Raw genomic sequence first — 18287 nt, 5'->3', positions numbered from 1 at the left:
GGTCGCTCACAACCTGGGCTGTCACCTCAGGACCCGCAGGACCTGTGTTGGTGTCCCTGGGCCCACTGCCTCGTGCCTGCCGCTGTCAGTGACCCGCAACACCTGTGGTGTCGCCTCGGGAGCCGCTGCTGCCTGCCTGTCGCTGATTAGGGACCTGCAGGACCTGTGGTGTCATCTCGGGACTCACTGCCACCAGCCTACTGCTGCTCAAGAACCCGAAGATCTGTGGTGTTTTCTTGGGATACACAGCCTGCTGCATGCTGCTCAGGGTCCTGCAGGACCTGTGGTGTCTTCTCAGAACACCCTGTCTGCCACTGCTCAGGGACCCACAGGACGTCTGCTTCCCTCTTGGGATGCATTGCCCTCTGCAGGACCCGTGTTGTCACCTGGGGACTCCCTGCTCCCTGTAGGCTGCTCAGGCACTCACAGGAACAGTGGTGTCATCTCAGGACTCCTTGCCAAGTGTAGGCTGCTCAGAGACCCGCAGGACCTGTGATGTATTTCGGGAACACCCTGGCTGCCTCTGCTCAGGGACCCACATTTTTTGTGGTGTCGTCTCAGGATATAATGCCCCGTGCAGACTGCCTAGGGACACTCAGGATCGTGGTGTCTTCTCAGAACACCCTGTCTGACACTGCACAAGAACCCTCAGGACCTGTGCTATCATCTTGGAACTCATTGCCCCCTACCTACCACTGCTCAGGGTCCCACAGGAGCAGTGGTGTCAGCTCAGGACCCCCTGCCACTATAGGCTGCTCATGCACCCACAGTACCTGTGCTGTCATCTTGGGATGCTCTGCCCCTACAGGCTGCTCAGGGACTTGTAGTACCTGTGCTATTGTCTCGAGACACACTGCCCCTTGCAAGCCTCTGCTCAGGGACCCGCACGACCTGCGGTGTCAACTTCAGACTCACTGACCACTGCCAACCACTGCTCAGTGACCCAAAGACCTGTGATGTTGTATAGGGACACACAGACCCCTGCCTGCTGCTGCTCCTGGACCCACTGGACCTACCTGTTGTCGTCTTGGCACCGCATGCCCCCTTCCATTTGCTGCTCAGGAACATGCAGGACCTATGGTGTCTCGGGGCCCACTGCCTACTGCAGGCTGCATAGGGACCCGCAGGACCTGTGCTCTCGTCTTGGGAAGCAATGCCCCCTGCAGGCTGGTCAGGGACCAGCAGTACCTGTGCTGTCTTCTCGGGAGCAACTGCCCCCTGCACAGATCTCAGGGACCTGTGGGACCTGTGCCATCTTCTAGGGACTCCCTGTCTGCCATTGCTCAGGGACACCCCGGACCTGTGCTGTCATCTCAGATTCCACTGCCCTCTGCCTGCCACTGCTCAGGGTCCTGCAGTCCCAGAGGTTTCCTCTCAGGACTCCCTACCCCCTGTAGGCTGCCCATGAACCCACAGGACCTGTGGTGTCCTGTTGGGACACCTTTCCCCCCTGCAGGCTGCTCAAGGACATGCAGGACCTGTGGCACTCACTGTGGACCTACCACCCCTTGCCTCCCACTGCTCAGGGACCTGCTGGTACTGTGGTGTCGATCAGGATGCCCTTCCTTCTGCTCAGGGACCTGCAGGACCTGTGATGTCATTTCAGGACCCATGGCCCCCTCCCTGCCCCTGCCTCTCTCTTCCTACCCAACCCATCTTGCATCCAGAAATCCCCTAGCTTCTGCCTCCCCTCTTTGGGCCCATAATATCCCCCAGCTCAGCCTGCTTGGGTGCAGGGACCAAGTCGTGAGTGCAACTGGGTGGGCGGGTTGCCATTGTTTCAATAGCCTGCCTGCAGCAAGGTTGGCCTTTTGTTTGTGAGCTCCCTGGCCAGCAAGGAGATCCAATCCTATAAAAGAAGATCCATAGGGAGCATTCAGAGGAAGAGATGGGCAGGTGCCAATGCAAGAATTCCTCCAACAATCTGAAAAACAACATGAAATCACCAGAACCCAGCACACTTGCAACAGGAGGACTTGAACACCTTAACCAAGGAGAAGTAGAAAAATTTGACTTTATAAAAGTTATAGAGGCCCTTAAACAGGAGGGGAAAAACTCAATTAAAGACATGGATGAGAAGAATAACAAAAATTTTGAAGAATTGTATAAATCCGTAAATGATATCCTAGGAAACCAAGGAAAAACAATCAAACAGATAATGGAAACAGTTCAAGACGTGAAAACTGAAATGGAGGCAAAGAAGAAAACACAAACAGAGGGCCGGCTGGACATGGAAAATCTAGGTAAATGAATAGAGACTATAGTAACAAGCATAACCAACAATACAAAAGATAGAAGAAAGATTCTCAGATTCTGAAGATACCATAGAGAAAATATTAGTAACCACCAGTGTCTTATTGGATCACCATGGATTAAACTTAGAATACAACAATGCTACCCACAAAGAGCCTACAAACTCATGGAAACTGCTGCTATGAACATAGTTGAACCAATGCTTTTGTCATATGATAGGGCATCTCTTGGGTATATTCCCAAGAGTGGTATTGCTGGGTCCTGGAGTAGGTAGATCCCGAATTTCCTGAGAAACCGCCACACTGACTTCCAAAGTGGTTGCACAAGTTTGCATTCCCACCAGCAATGGATGAGTGTACCCCGTACTCCACAACCTCTCCAGCAAAGGCTATCCTTGGTGTTTTTGATTTTAGCCATTCTGACAGGTGTAAGATGATATCTCAAAGTTGTTTTGATTTGCATTTCCCTGATCGCTAAGGAGGTTGAGCATGACCTTAAATGTCTTTTGGCCATTTGAACTTCTTCTGTTGAGAATTCTCTGTTCAGTTCGGTGCCCCATTTTTAATTGGGTTAATTAGCATTTTAAAGTCTAATTTCTTGAGTTCTTTATATATTTTGGAGATCAGACCTTTGTCTGTTGCGGGGTTGGTGAAGATCTTCTCCCAGTCAGTGGGTTGCCTTTTTGTCTTAGTGACAGTGTCCTTTGCTTTACAGAAGCTTTTCAGTTTTAGTAGGTCCCAATTATTCAATGATGCCCTTAATGTCTGTGCTGCTGGGGTTATACATAGGAAGCGATCTCCTGTGCCAATCTGTTGTAGGGTACTTCCCACTTTCTCTTCTATCAGGTTCAGTGTGTTTGAACTGATATTGAGGTCTTTGATCCATTTGGACTTGAGTTTTGTGCATGGTGATAGATATGGGTCTATTTTCATTCTTCTCCAGGTTGACATCCAGTTGTGCCAGCACCATTTGTTAAAGATGCTTTCTCTCTTCCATTGTATACTTTTAGCTCCTTTATCGAAAATCAGGTTTTCATAGGATTGAGGGTAAAAATCCGGGTCTTCTATTCGGTTCTATTGGTCGACTTCTCTGTTTTTATACCAATACCAAGCTGTTTTCATTACTGTAGCTCTGTAATAGAGTTTGAAGTCAGGGATGGTAATGCCTCCACAGTTTCCTTTATTGTATAGGATTGTTTTGGCTATCCTGGGTTTTTTGTTTTTCCATATGAAGTTGATTATTGTCCTCTCAAGATATGTGAAGAATTTTGATGGGACCTTGATGGGGATTGCATTGAATCTATAAATTGCCTTTGGTGGAACTGCCATTTTTACTATGTTGGTCCTCCCAATCCAAGAGCAAGGGAGATCCTTCCATTTTCTGGTATCCTCTTCAATTTCTTTCTTCAATGCCTTAAAGTTCTTGTCAAATAGATCTTTCACTCCCTTTGTTAGAGTTACCCCAAGATATTTTATGCTGTTTGTGGCTATTGTGAATGGTGAAGCTTCTCTGATTTCCCTCTCTGCTTCCATATCCTTTGTGTATAAGAGGGTGACTGATTTTTTGGAGTTGTTCTTGTATCCTGCCACATTACCAAAGGTGTTTATCAGCTGAAGGAGTTCTTTGGTGGAGTTTTGGGGGTCACTTATGTACACTATCATATCATCTGCAAATAACGAAAGTTTAACTTCTTCCTTTCTAATTTGAATCCCCTTGATCCCCTTATGTTGTCTTATTGCTATTGCTAGAACTTCAAGCACTATATTGAAGAGGTATGAAAAGAGTGGACAGCCTTGTCGTGTTCCTGAGTTTAGTGGGATGGCTTTGAGTTTCTTTCCATTTAATTTGATGTTAGCTGTCGGCTTGCTGTATATAGCTTTTATTATATTTAGGTATGACCCTTGTATCCCTAATCTCTTAAATGGAGGCATTTTACATATGATATGGTAATCATCTTTTGTCTGGCCAGCAGGCTGACTGTGGGCAGGGCTACCTACATTAAGGGTGGGCTGTGGACTAAACAACCAGCCCTGGAAAAATTTCAGAAATCATGTGGAATAGACATGAGGTTTATGGAGCCTTGGCAGGTGGGAGGTGGCCATGACCAGTAGCTGAGCAGCTCTCATTTGGGAACACATATTGTGTCTTGGTTCTTGGGGGGCAGTGCTCCTGTGGCAATGATCTTCCATTTATAGGCCAGAGAATAAGCTCTATGGACCATATCTCCAAGCAAAAGGCCAGTCTCAAGTTCCTACTATGCTTATGAGGACAACATATCTGGTGGGCTGGAGGAAAGCACAATGTAAGACAGACATGCATGTGTCCTGAGACTTTTCATGCTGGACCCATAACCCTTCATAGTCTCCAGAGTCCTGTGCCCTCTGAGGCCTGGTGAAGACTGAGAATGTTCTAACATGACACATCACAATCTGGCCCCACCTGGCCTCATGGGGTGGCCATACCTGGCCTGACAGTAATGAGGTGGGTAACAAGGGAACTGCTCCTCAGCTTGGATCTGTGGGGACTCCTCAGAGTGTCTGCTGAGTTTTCTTGCTGTCTGTAAGGGCCAGATAGAGATTCAGTATTGTGGTCACCATAGAACAGCACAGACACACTCTAGCTCCAGGGCACCGGTCACCACAGAGAGTGTTTAAGCTTGAAGCATGAGGAGATACAGAGACTCCAGAGGTTGGGGACATTGGAGAACAGGAATATAGGGGAAAGCAGAGTTTGGGAAAGTGAGCCATTAGTGGTCGGGGGACATGGCATCAGAGGTCAGGGGAAATGGGGACACCAAAGGTTAGGAATACAGAGAAAGTAGGAGACACCAGAGAGTAAAAAGATTTTTGGGAGGCCACAGGGGACACCATGGTCACCTGAGCTCAGAGTCATAGTGTATTGTGTCCTCCATTCATGACTGTGCTAGCGGCCATGGCCCCTGCAGTCAGCACCCTCTGCTTGGAGCCACCTTACATGTAGGGACACTTTCTTCTGCAAAGTCAAAGCTGCACAGTATCACTAGAGGAGACAGATGTGGTGGCCACCTCACAGATACAGAGGAGCCCAATTAACACTCACTAGGTGTTCTTACAGATTCACAGTCCTCTACCACAGCAGCAATGGAAGGAAGTGTGATGTTGTGGGCAGCAGGCAACACACAGTTCACAACCACCAAACTGTGGGACTTTGGGAAAGGTCCTACCAAGGAACTAGAAGTGGATTTTAGGTGACTCAGATTGCTATGAGGTCATACATGGGCCACTTATGTTCCCACTCTGTACAGCTGACCCAAGCACCAGGGTGGGTCATGTCTGCAGCTCCATAGGAACAGCTACCAAGGGGCATGCTCCATCTTCCCAAGTTCAAGCTACATGTGTTTACTGCAGGCCTAGTGATACTTAGTGAGGTGTGGCAATAGCTAAGCACAAGGCTGGAATTCTCATGTGCCCCTGGAATTGAACATCTGCAGTCTCCGACAGGACCAAGAGGAATACTCCCTCCAGTGAGGAATACTATTTTGGATGGATGTGCCCACCCTCAACTATTCATGTACAATCCATGAACCACCACCTCATACCCCTCATTGTTCTCCCTCTTTCTCTCCATTGCTGCCTGGCTCACTTCTCTTCCAGTTAAATTCAGAAAATCACCAGCTGCCTCCTTTCACTCCCAGGCCCATATCCTGGCTGTTATCTGGTGCCACTGCTGGACATTGTAACTGCAGTTTTTTCCTGAACCACGTCAGGTGCTTGTCCCTACCACAGAGGTCCTGGAAGCTGCATGAGCAGAGATTGCATCAGAAGTGGATCACCTTCCCCTCATTGCTGCACACCTGGGACAGATCACAGCTCAGTTTACCAGTGGTCAGCCATGATGTTCTGTAGCATATCAGGTACCAAGACAACCAGGATTCTCATTCTCCTGGTGAGATGGGAAATATGGTGTCATTCCAGAGATGTGGCATTGCAAGTCAAAGTTCTGCCTCTGAGATGGTTCCTTCCTCCCCTCAGCTCTCCCAAAGGGTGCAAGAGCCCATAACAAGTGATGCCTTGTTGACTTCCATGTACTTTCTTTGGTCCCATGGCTTCTGTCTTGACCAATGGCAGGCCACAACAACCAATTCTATCAGTTGAGTCCTGCACTGGACAAAGCACAAGGTGAGGGAACACATGAGAAGACTTACCAATTTCATCAATTACTGGCACTCTAGTACTGCTGGGACAATCTGGACAGGAAGAAACAATGGAGTGGGCATTGAATGAAGAAGGCACTGCACATGGCAGAAGCTTGTGAGGGAATTTCTACCGTACGTGTCTGTTTCATGGTCAGCAAGATCTCTTCTTGGGCTGGCATTCAGAATCCAGAAATCTCAGGGTAGAGAGCACCTGTTTGATTGTCCAAGAAAACTCTGGTCAGAGTGTGGAAGCCTTGTGTGATGGACAGTTTCTCTTCTTTTATGTCCCAGCCTGGCCTCAGTGGCCCCTCTCACCAAACAGTAAGTCTCAACAGAAGGATCTTGGTACCTGGCTGAGCTTTCCCACCCCCTGGTTCCTCTTAGCACTCTCTTGGAGAAAGAGATAACAAGAACACTTTGATGTGACACCACAGAACCTGTGACCATGCCGGGAGATCTGCTATGCAGCTCTATTCAAAACTCCAGTCTCAACAGATCCTGGGAGCTCTGTGACCAGGTGTCCAGCAGCCTTGCTCACCTTAGCATTCAGCAGCCTCACTCACCTCCTCCCCATTCTCTGTTTCCATGGGATACATGTCCCCACAACTCCTCCTAAGCATCCTTATTGCCTCCTGACATCTTCCTTGGGATGGATGGTCTTCTTTCTCTGGGTTGCCTGTCTGCAGCTCTGGTGGCCCTGTCTAAAATCATGACCTGTTGCAAACTGTGCTAGCCCTAGCCCTTTGCCACAATGCCACAGGAATCTGAACCAGAGGGCAGAGGCTCTTCTTCCTGTGGAAGGTGTCATGGGTAACACAGAATCCTGCAGCCACAGAGGAGAACACCATAATGTCACAGGTCTATGTGGTAACACAACTCAGACTGAGAAAAGTGAGATATTCAACAAGTGGTCAGCAACTGATGAAGAGGGAGAGACCAGAATTCTATTCCAAATAAGTTTTCACAGAGTTAGTGACATAAATCTAGAATCCTTCTTGAAATCAGCAGATCCAGGTACACCATGACCCAATCTGAGAGATCCTGTCTCAAAGCCAAGAGCTAGTCAGTATGTGGTACATGTTTTTAATCCCAGCATTATTGGGAGGCAGAAGCAGATGGGGATTCAAGGCTAGCATGGCTTCAAATCCATAAAAAGTTCCATGACAACCTAGATCCCTGTCTATTCAAAGAAACCTTGTCTAAAATAACTTACCCCCCGCCCCAAACTGTCTGAAAGCTGAGTGGATGCCTCAGTGGTGACCCTTCTTGAATACCCAAGTGAGAGCCTGGAGAAATTATCAGAGGTGGGGTCCAGCCTACAATCTTCTTTGAGGGGCTCACATGTCATCTACTCACATGTGCAGAACTGTAAAGGCCTGTATTCTTGCCTCAGATTGTTGATCCTGTGGCTGGTCCTGACTGGCATGAGGTGTGTGAGCTATGACAGGCTTAAGCTTCATGTTTGACTGAGGTCTCAGGGGTGCTGTCCAAGCCTCAGGTGTAGGAACTACATTACATGAGGCAGATTTTGGGTTTCACTTTAATAAGCATGCCTGGGTTTAGAGAAGAAGAGAGCCATTCTCCAATTACAAAGCTAGCTTTAATCTTTAACTGGACTGGGATGACAAAAGGACCATATGCATTATATGTCTATAAATAATAGCAGAAACAAACTCTTGGGAAAATTTATAAAACTCAATCTCTTTAGAAATGTGATATACCAATAGACCTATTTACTCTTTTTCTTGAGACATTTTTCCCCTGGACATTACATACAAAAAAACTTATCTAGCAAACATTATGTTTATAATATTTATTCCATTTACATTTGGCAAATTAAAGAAAATACTGTATCAACTATCCTATCTTTGTGAGTATAATCTATCTTTTATAATTATACCTATCTTTTTTCAACTCCATCCAAGACCCCAGAAGGATATAATATTTCCTCAATAAACAGGAAGTTCATTGTAAGCAACTTCTAAAACTCTAGAATTGACTGTCTGGATAGTCACCCAAAATTCTTCTGAAACATTGTAACATCCATCTTTAGCCTACAGGCCCATAGTATTTGGCAGACTTTTCTATGATGCAGAAAGTTCAAAGACAGTTCTGCCTATTTTGGCAGTTTGTCAGTCACTTTCTTCTGTGTCCTGCAGGACGTCTGACAGACTCCTTCATAAATCAGGAACCCTGAAGGACTGTCTTGCCTTCTTTAGGCAACTTCAGCAGTCATCTTTTGTGGGTCTTGCATGTTCAGTTCATCAAGCAGTCCAGGGCAGAGCAGTTTCTTGCCCAAAATATTAACAAAATTTATAAAGAATCTTTCCATGTCCATCATCTTTTTGAAGTAGATTGGTGATGCCAGGAACAGATGTTTCTCATTGTCATGATTGAAGAATGCTTATCTATCTGAAGTATATCCCTATACATCTAGAAAACCTAATAAATATGACAAATTTGACTATTATAAATGACTATCTATTAACCTATATTTCTTAATTATGCATTACATTTTTAAATTTCCTGCACAAATACAATACCTTAATCAAGAGCAGAAATATACATATAACAAAATTGACCTTAAATTTGTATCAATAAACCAAGATCCACAACAATGCAAATTATTATCTCTATATCGTATCTCCCTTTAAATTGAGTGAGGTAAAACAACATTTATAAACAATATTTGGGAATTTTGGGCATAGTATTCTCTAAACTACTGCTGGCTTTTTGTTGGGGGGAAGTATTTTGGGGGTTTCACAAATACCTTTTAGAAGGTCTTGGTCTATCAAACCACATTAGTTTGGAAACAATCACAGGTTCTCATCCTCTATGGAAACAAAAGCAGAACCTCTTCTCCAAAGCAACATATCTTTAGAACCAAGTTTTTTTTAATTAATTTATTTATTAAAGATTTCTGAGCCAGGCGGTGGTGGCGCACACCTTTAATCCCAGCACTCGGGAGGCAGAGGCAGGAGGATCTCTGGGAGTTCGAGGCCAGCCTGGTCTACAAGAGCTTGTTCCAGGACAGGAACTAAAAAGCTACGGAGAAACCCTGTCTCGAAAAACCAAAAAAAAAAAAAGATTTCTGTCTCTTCCCCGCCACCGCCTCCCATTTCCCTCCCCCTTCCCCAATCAAGTCTCCCTCCCTTGTCAGCCCAAAGAGCGATCAGGGTTCCCTGCCCTGTGGGAAGTCCAAGGACCTCCCACCTCCATCCAGGTCTAGTAAGGTGAGCATCCGAACTGCCTAGGCTCCCACAAAGCCAGTACGTGCAGTAGGATCAAAAACCCACTGCAATTGTTCTTGAGTTCTCAGTAGTCCTCATTGTTCACTATGTTCAGCGAGTCGGGTTTTATCCCATGCAGGCCAGCTGGCCTTGGTGAGTTCCCGATAGAACATCCCCATTGTCTCAGTGTGTGGGTGTACCCCTCGTGGTCCTGAGTTCCTTGCTTGTGCTCCCTCTCCTTCTGCTTCTGATGAAACTCATGAAGTGAACATATATCCATCATAGAACAAATGTAACTCATGTAGTAACAATGGATTTCATCAATATCTGTCAGTTAAAAACTGAAAAAGCATAAGGGAAACCTTGGGCATTGTGAATTGGTTAGAACAGTGAGGAAAGGAAAGAATCTCACGCAACACTAATGATAACTGGCTGTCAGTGTTAGTTAAATGTGCAAAGATACAAACAGAAAAGTGAAACATAGGAGAGAGAAGAGTGGAAGGGAGACAGGAGTGCTGAAGAACATCAATGAGAAATTAAAAATAATGCTGCTATGAACACAGTAGAGCAAATGTCCTTGTGGTGTGAGTGTGCAAGCTTTGGGTATATGCCAGAGAATAGTATTACTGGATCTTGAGGTAGATTGGTTTCCAGTTGTCTGAGAAACTGCTATACTGATTTCCAAAGTGTCTGTAGAAATTTGTACTCCCACCAGCAATGGAGGAGTACTCCCCTTACTCCACATCCTCTCCAGAATAAGCTGTCATTGGTGTTTTTGATCTTAGCCATTCTGACAGGTGTAAGATGGAATCTCGGAGTTGTTTTGATTTCCATTTATCTGATGGCTAATGATGTTGATCAATTCCTTAAGTTCCTTTTGACCATTTCAGATTTCTCAACAAAAAATTCTCTGTTTAGATCTACACCAAATTTTAATTGAATTATTTGTTGTTGTGTGGCCTAGTTTCTTGAGTTCTTTGTATATTTTGTAGATCAACCTTCTGTCTGATGTGGGGTTGGTGAAGATCTTTTTCTGTTCTATAGGCTGTCATTTTATCTTGTTGACTGTGACTTTTTTTTTACAAAAGCTTCTAGGTTTTAGGAAGTCCTATTTATCAATAGCCCATATCAGTGTCTGTGCTACTAGTGTCATATTCAGGAAGTAGTCTCCTTCCTTAAGGGACAGCCTTTGTTGACTCCCCATGGGAGGCCTCACCACCACTGAGGATGGGAACTTTTTATGGGAATGTGGGTGGAGTGGTAGGAGCAGAGGGAGAGGAAACTGGAATTGGAATGTAAAATAAAAAAATTGCTTAAAAATAATAAAAAATATCAATGAGAATTGAAGCTAGTAACAGTTTTTACTCTCATCATGTTTGGGAGAATTCCTAGAAGATTTATCTTCCCTTTGCTGAGCTTATAGCAATGGGAAAAGTAACTAAACTTCTGCTTTGATCATGCAAAATCTAAAACACAACTAAGAGCTTAACATTATGAATCTTCAGTGTGAGACATGACATAATTTTTCCACTAACATTATTTGGTATGTTTTTACATTTTGATTTTTGGTTTGAGAATTTCATGCATATAAATAATGCATTTGTTAAAAATCCACCCCCATTTTTCTTTTCATTTCCTATTCCCTCGTCCTCCCTCCAACTTAAAAATTATTTTTTAAACATTAGCCCAATGAGTGTGTTTAACACCATCTGCATATACATGTCTATAAGACGACCTCTGGATCATGAGCACCCTCATAGTAGCAACAACCTTAAAGAAAAAAAAATGCCTTTTCTGGGAGTAAGGTGAGGAATGTGATACAGGAACACATTTAAAGCTCGGCATTCCAGTCTCTCATTCTTTACAAGGTGACCAGTGTTGGTCTCTGTATCATGCTTAATAAAATATAACATTTCTCAGTGGGGAGATAGCAGTTATACATGTCACACAAGAAAGAGTAGAATTGCCAGGCGGTGGTGGTGCACGCCTTTAATCCCAGCACTCGGGAGGCAGAGGCAGGCGGATCTCTGTGAGTTCGAGGCCAGCCTGGTCTACAAGAGCTAGTTCCAGGACAGGAACCAAAAAGCTACGGAAAAACCCTGTCTTGAAAATCCAAAAGAAAGAAAGAAAGAAAGAAAGAAAGAAAGAAAGAAAGAAAGAAAGAAAGAAAGAAAGAAAGAAAGAAAGAAAGAAAGAAAGAAAGAAAGAAAGATAGAAAGAGTAGAATTCAGAACCTTAGAATCCATCAACTAAATATGTAGTAGACATGGCAGCCAACTTGATATTCCAGCCCAGCAATTGAGAAAAGCAGGTGCAAGACTAGCTTTATTGGTGAACACTTAGTTTGCTTGAGAGAACATGCCTCCAAAATTTAAGGTGGAAGAAGTAGGGAAGATTAGTGCAATCAATCTTGCAGCTTTATACAAATATGTGCATATACAACATCACATTTATGCAGACATATAAGGACACAATTACAAATGGAAGAAAGAAAAAAGAACTATTTGATATTTAATTCCATAGAAAAATCATTCATTGAGAGCCTGTTTCTCCTGTTTTAAGGAAAGGGACTTCACTTTCCCAAAGCCAGAATTGGGTAAAGAAGCACTATAACACTCACAATTAGTATGATATAAAAAAATTAAATTCTTCAACTGCAAAATACAAAATTTGTTCCTCACAAAGTAGAGTGGAGGTGGGAATGAAGAGATGTGGATGAGGTGGGGGGAGCAGAAGGGCATAAGTGAGACCAAGAACTCGGTGTGTTTTTAACACCCAATCTCTTTCACATTTGAAAACCACAACTAGAAATCATGATGCCAAGTGAACAAAGTTTTAGTGAGGTATGTAGAAGGAAGTGAGCATGGCAATCTAGTGTGCCTAAAGTACTATTAAGACATGAGAAAACCATGCAGAGTAAAGAAGATTCAGATTCTGGTACTGCAGTGGTGTTCAATGTGTGGCTTCCCACTTTTTAGTGTTTCTGTATTTAAAAAACAAACGAAAAACCCAAAAAACCAGTTTTCCAGTGAGAGATGAGGGTGCAGCCAAAGAATGGATGCTTTTTTGATAGCACATTTGATGGATCTGCTTAAAGTGTATGTTTTTCTCAGATCTTACTGATGGGTTCACCCCACCTCACATTCTCTCCTCTCCAGCCTCACAACCTAGTCCTAAACCCAGTCAGGCAGCAGCCTGACTTCTTGTAGGCAAGGATGATTCTTCCAGAAGGCCCTGATTATGATGTCTCACATTGTAGACAATGAGGAGCCCTGACGTCACCTGCAATATGTAAGGCCGGGCAGCAGACAGCTCAAGCCAGTTATTACCAGACTGTTAAGGAAAGAAGCTCATTGCTCCCAGATTACTCCAGCTGGCCTGCGCGCTCCGACTGCCGATACTCCCTGAACCTGGTGCCTTCTTTCCGAAGAAAGCCGTAGCTAGAGAGCGCCATGAACATCGTATTCATCCTCCTGGGCAGCATTGTATTTGCCTTCATCTTTTACACCCTGGAGAAACTATTTCAGGTAAGCAGTATGTATCATTAAAGTAGCTAAAGGCGAGCACGGCCATGTCTTTGAAAGACTGCTAAAAGAGGAAAGGAACTAAGGGAAGAAGACCAAATGACGCCTTTCCTCTCCATAGAGCCCTGATATTTTTGATATTTGTCCCACATAAACTTCTCAAGCTGTCACGACTGAATTCAGTAGTTAGGTTCAGAAAATACATGTGTCACTAATAACATGGTCAGGTTCCACTGATCCTCTCCCTCACCACAAGAAAACTGGTCTGTTCTTCACCATCAAAGTCTCACCTTAAGAATGGGTCCTTTCTCTTGTCTTCTCTCACTTCTCTGATGGTATCCTGTGTAAATGTGAATTTCCTGGTGTTGGTTTAAAATAAGTGCAGTGAATTTATAATAGAATTAATGTCATATGTCAAGGTTACTACTGAGTTTCATAAAGCAAGAACATGGCTGTACAAGGCAACCTCCATACCTTTTTCTTGAATCTTTGCCTGCACAAAACATTGTACCCTTTTCTCAATTTTGTAGTTTGTTTTCAAACTGTTTCCTTTTTGTGTAGAAGCATTTCAATTTCATGTGGTCTTTTTTATTGATTTTTGAGACTGTTTCCTATGATATTGTAGATGTGTTCTAAAGTCCTTAAGTGTGTTTCCTATCTTTTACCACACACAAAAGTCACTCCCACGTGTATCATATACTGACATTTAAAGTCATGACTCCACTTTAAGTGGAATCAGTTTCTTTTCTTCTTGTATTTCTCCCATTGCACCCTACTCCATCTCACCATGGAGCCAATTTCCTGTTTTCCATCCCTCAATGGCTTTAGGAACTGCCAAGTTCTCACAAGTATTCTCAGCTCCAAATGTGTGTGCATGAATGGTACTTAAAATTCCAAGTGCAATGCTTATCATTCGTATCAAAAACATGTTTGGAGGCTTCTCCTGAACTTCCAAAGGCCAGACATGACAAGGTAGCATCATTTTTCTTTGTGATTATGGAAAACAGAGTTGGCATTCAATGTTTCTCTTCTACGTAAGCCAATCTATACCACTTGGTGAAATATCTGTTTTTAGTAGATTTAGAAATTTCTAGGCTGCAAAAAAAGTTGTAATTTTTTTTACAGATAAAAGTGAATGAAAGGTCACCTGAGTCAACCTCTTCTGTACCCCTTCAAAGAAATCCCATTCGGACTACACAGGAACAATGCTGCACATCTCCCAGTCAACAACTTCAATCTTGCCATGTTAACATCACACAGTTGTTATCCATGCACAAAAGAATACTAGTTGATCTGAACAATGTGGAAAATGAGCTCGCTAAACTGAAACAACTCATGTCTATTAAGGACTCACTTGGCCATAAAAAGGCTAGACAAAGACCCACTGTGACAGTTCCAGTAGATACTGAGAGTGGAAGCAACCAATAAATTCTACTGATTTAGATTCTTGCCAATGAGTTTTTATTTAAAGGAGTAAGGTGCTAGTATATGCTTATACACCTAGTATATGCTTATACTTAAGGAATCCTTTCCATGTATATACTAAGACACCTTTCATGGGGAAGGAATTTGAATAACAACACAGGAAAAGCCAGTTCAAACCTTTGGGTATTTGACAGAAAGTTGCATTTAAAAGTTTATAGCTGTGATACAGCAATCTGAAGTACATTCTGTTGGAAGAGTTTTGTCCAGTAGATTGCATCATAATACCATACTCATATACAACTTTGATTAAAGTGAGAGGAATTACACAGGCCTGGTTTCTGTTAGAAAAACAACTGTTTTTTATCAATTTATATAGCTATTATTGGGCTCCCTATAATTTATGTTTTAGAAATTAAGATATTAAAAATTTTTTCATACTTGTTTTAATGATGTAAGTCTTTAACTACTCCTAAAGTCAAATACAATTACCTCTATTTCAATTATCCACTATCAAATAAAGTTTTCTTTTTCTAGTTCCTGAGATAGGTTTTCTTTGTAGCTTTGGAACCTCTCCTGAAAATAGCTCTTATAAACCAGGCTGGCCTTGAACTCAGTGAGATCTCTCTGCCTCTGCCTTCTGGGTGCTAGGATTAAAGCCATTTGTCACCACCACCCTGCTCAACTAAGCTCTTTTAAAAGTCATTTTAAATGTGTGCAATTCTCCCTATAGCACTAGTACAGCCTATAAAAGGGGACCACTCTTTATTAATTATCCCATTTTATTTTTAAATGAGTGTCTTTATTGCTTATACTATACAAATATGAGGAGTAAGAAAAGCCAGTACGGATTGGAGAGAACTATCAGATAACACACATAAAAATGAAAAAGCAGACGATCCCATACCATCATTACACACCCCCACCCTACTGTTTTTTTAATTCCTTCTCTTATGGGTGTAGTGGGAGAGTAAAACAAGGAAAACTCATTTCCAAATGCCCAGAGATATTCAGGATGGGGAAGCTTGGCCACAGCAGCTGGTGGACACCCTCCTCCACTGTACCCCATGGGATCAAACACTCAGGCTGGTGTTGTGAACTGAGCTCACTCACACATGTGCTGCATACAGCTGTGGACACCTGTATCCCATGAACCTAGATGTTCAATGCTAGGGCAGGGTGCTCACTGGCACCTATCACACTGACACAGATTCTGACTCGCACATTCAACTTAATGCTCCAGAACGGGGGACTGAATGAGGTGGCACTCATCCCAATGTGTACCAGAGACATCTATCCTCATCTCTCTCCCCTTTCAGACTGCAGTCAAGTACAAGGGGCTTATTACTGTCTTGTTGTGAAAAGTGTAACACTCAAGGTTGGATGGGATCCAGCAGGAGACAGGGCTGGCTAGAAGGAATCCCTGGTAAGATATACAGCTGTGGAAAGGAAGGCTGGCTCCCAAATGTTCATCCTGCCCTGTGCAAATCAAGAGAGCAGCTTGGGAAAAAGTGGCAGGTTCAAAAGGCAGCTCCTCATTCCCCCACCAAGACCCAAGGGCTTGGCTCCACTTTCTATGGTGCCAAATCCAGATGCCTGGACTTCCAAAGGCCTCTGTCTGTCTCTGGACATTATGGTTTATCTGCCCCAGATGAGGTGGTGGCAGATAGGTTGCTCAGATGACAGCATACAAGGGCTCTGGTGCTGGAGGGGGCAGGTTTCATCCAGATGTGGCCTCTTCTGGCTTGCCTCCAAACCCAAGTGACCCCGTGGCTTCCCACTTTACCCTCTTGGAGGATGTGGTGATATAACTTTTCTCCATCCTCCCAACAGTCCATCCTCCCAATAGCACTCATCTGGGAGCAGAGGAGAGACTGGAAAAGAGGGCTGCCGGGACCGCTAAGGCTGGGCAAGAGCTGAAGAAGAAACTAGATATGGAAGTGAGGGGGACATGGAAGGGAATAAAAGCCAAAACGCAAAAGAATTTTTTTCTCTAAAAGACACCCAGGCAGTGGATGGCACCCACGCTTCAGTCCTATGGTGCCAGAGGGCTGCTTAATCTCTGATGCTGGTGGAGGAGAACTGCGAAAGTGCATCTGCTGCTCCAGTTCCAGCAAGCCCAGGCTGTCATAGCGTTCCAGGGGTGTGACTGTGATTAACTTGGCAGTGACCTCATCATCAAAATACCTTGTGTCCAAGTCAGACATCACCTGACATCGGAAACTAAAGGGTATCATATTTAGCAAGACTTACAACAAAAATGTAGATTGTAAGGCAAAGACAATTGTTAGAGATCAAAGAGTAGGAAACACTATTTGAAGAAAACAATCTATCATGAATGCTTATTGTAGTAAGTATTATGTACAACAAATAATAGAATAGAATAATAAATAAAAATTTAGAAATTAAAAAAAAAAGGTGGCATGAGCTTTCTCTGTACCACATCCTGCCAGTTGATGCCGATGAAGAAGCTGTGCTCCATGACCTCCTTTACATCACTGAGACCCCCACCAAGCCTCTGCTTAGGGCCTTCTTCAATCCAGCCAACAAGGACTTGGCCTCTATCCAAGCATTTCTGGGAAGTAGATCTCTTCCATGAAAATGGCCTCAATGAGGTGCTCAAGATCCTGGTTGTAAAGGACAGGCGGCTACACATCACCTCCTACATGACCGCACTCCAGCCCACTGCACAACTGTAGTCATTGTCTTCCTGCTCCTCAGGTGCCAGGAACTTGGGGTACCACAGAAGGTTTTCATGGTGGCCCCATCACTGATGCCCTCTATGCACAAGCCAAAGTCAGTGATCTTGATATGCCTAATTTTGTCCAGAATAAGGTTTTCCAGCTTGATGTCACAGTACACCACATTCTTTGAGTTCAAATACTCAAGAGCTGACACGATCTCTGTACCATAAAATCGGTACTGATACTCTGTGAAGACTTGCTCCCGAGAGAGATGAAGAATAGCTCACCCCCTCCATCACAAAGTTTGGAAGGCATACTTCAGGATGGTAAGAAAGGGATGCATGGTGTTCTGCAGGACCAGCTCTCAGTAAGTGTGGGGGGCAACTTCATCATTGGCAATGATAACTTCCTTCCTCAGGATCTTCATGGCATAATAGCAGCTAGAGGCCTTCTCCTGCACTAATATGACTGCCAAAGGTGTCCTTACCTAGGAGTTTAGGGTAATAGAAGTCTTTCATGGTCACTTTGGTCCATTCCTTGTTGACAACCACTTCCATCATCTCAGATGTGGAAGAGTCAGTCATTAGGGGAGCCATACTTTACGCTATAGCATCCTCACCTGGGTCCCCTACTTCAACTTGTTGGACACCATCTGGATAGGCCACATCCACTCTTAAGTCTCTTCTGGAGATGAAACATGGAAGTCTTCTTGATGACAATGGTAAACCAAAAAATCACACATCATGATGTTCATGAATAGCTGTGGGGTGGCTGGGGCAGGATCGATTTTCCTCAGCTAGGGGTAGGTATTTCTTGTTGCAGCTCCCACTCCAGTGATCTTGCAGAATCTCAGCTGTATTAACCACAAATCCATGTGAATCCTGGGTGAAACCAGTAGACTAAAACCATAGCAATGTCAGACGTTATAGTTAACCACCACCTCAGAGTGGTTTTTTTTTTTTTTTTTTTTTTTTTGGTTTTTCGAGACAAGGTTTCTCCG

At 43.9% G+C, this 18287-nt stretch overlaps 1 pseudogene; it reads right to left on the bottom strand.

The window, feature by feature from the left end:
* Positions 1-13021: 13021 nt before the first annotated feature.
* LOC121444516 lies at positions 13022-17883 on the bottom strand (annotated as a pseudogene).
* Between the last annotated feature and the right edge of the window lie 404 nt (positions 17884-18287).

The sequence above is a fragment of the Microtus oregoni genome, unplaced genomic scaffold (assembly GCF_018167655.1).
Source record: "Microtus oregoni isolate MIOR12 unplaced genomic scaffold, Mior012 000129F_ref0000347, whole genome shotgun sequence".
NCBI classification, from domain to species: Eukaryota; Metazoa; Chordata; class Mammalia; order Rodentia; family Cricetidae; genus Microtus; species Microtus oregoni.
Note: the sequence above shows the minus strand (reverse complement) of the source record. Positions and strands in the feature narration are given on the sequence as shown.